The sequence below is a fragment of the Pristis pectinata genome, chromosome 4, assembly GCF_009764475.1.
Source record: "Pristis pectinata isolate sPriPec2 chromosome 4, sPriPec2.1.pri, whole genome shotgun sequence".
Lineage (NCBI taxonomy): Eukaryota > Metazoa > Chordata > Chondrichthyes > Rhinopristiformes > Pristidae > Pristis > Pristis pectinata.
Genome location: NC_067408.1, coordinates 115,054,426 through 115,054,971, shown reverse-complemented (window position 1 = coordinate 115,054,971; position 546 = coordinate 115,054,426).

Below are 546 nucleotides of genomic sequence, written 5' to 3'. Positions count from 1 at the left end.
TGGCCCAGGATCACAAGAAACTGCAGAGAGTTGTGGATACAGCCCAGCGCATCACGGACACCAGCCTCCCCTCCTTGGACTCTGTTTTTACCTCTGGTTGTCTTGGTGAAGCAGCCAGCATAATCAAAGACCCCACCCACCCGGGACATTCTCTCTTCTCTCCTCTTCCATCGGGTAGAAGATACAGGAGCCTGAGGGCACGTACCACCAGACTTAAGGACAGCTTCTACCCCACTGTGATAAGACTATTGAACGGTTCCCTTATTTGATGACATGGACTCTGACCTCACGATCTGCCTTGTTGTGACCTTGCACCTTATTGCACTGCACTTTCTCTGTAGCTGTGACACTTTACTCTGTACTGTTATTGTTTTTACCTGTACTTCATCAATGCACTCTGTACTAACTCAATGTAACTGCACTGTGTAATGAATTGACCTGTACAATCGGTTTGTAAGACAAGCTTTTCACTGTACCTTGGTACAAGTGACAATAATAAACCAATACCAGTATCAATCTCAGAATCACATCAGGCTCAGATAGAAA